Here is a 629-nt window from a genome sequence, read left to right as displayed (position 1 = left end):
ATTACTGAAAAATCTCTAAGAAAACTCTGAGGAATAATTTATTGAATAAAGAAGACAAACCTTAGATATTTTCAATTACTTAATGGATGAATAATAAATACATGTGGTCTACAAAGCTTTTTTATCCTGCACCCCATAAGTAAAAACAGTTGGTACCATGCACCCCCAATATATGTATAATGTTTATAAATTATAAACATCTACAATAGTATTCATATGCATATTATAAAATTCAAAGTAGACATTTCAGAGGGATGAAAGAAAATTTCTAAAGTTCTGATTTTGTTCACACTCTAGTGCAGGGTTGGGGTGTGGGAAGCCGCCTATTGTCTTCACTAGCAGAGAGGTGTGGACAAGGAGCCCGGAAGGCTGGTGACCCTTGAAGCCCTGACAAAGGTCAGAGCTATGCACTCACTGTTTAGTCGAGACAATGGCAGCTGAAGCAACTTCCCCACCAGATAGTCATGTAAATCCTTACTGATAAGGTAGTCTGTATCCCAAACTGAATAAAAGAGTGGCAAGGCCTGAGCACAAGCAGAGTCCATCCTCTTGGGATGCGCTCTTGCCTAGCCCCCAATTTCAAAAAAAGCGGGGGGGGGGAGCAAGAGTTGGAAGGGGTTTCTCCTTTT

The sequence above is a fragment of the Myotis davidii genome, unplaced genomic scaffold, assembly GCF_000327345.1.
Source record: "Myotis davidii unplaced genomic scaffold, ASM32734v1 scaffold3, whole genome shotgun sequence".
Taxonomy (NCBI): Eukaryota; Metazoa; Chordata; class Mammalia; order Chiroptera; family Vespertilionidae; genus Myotis; species Myotis davidii.
This window is presented reverse-complemented; position numbering follows the sequence as displayed.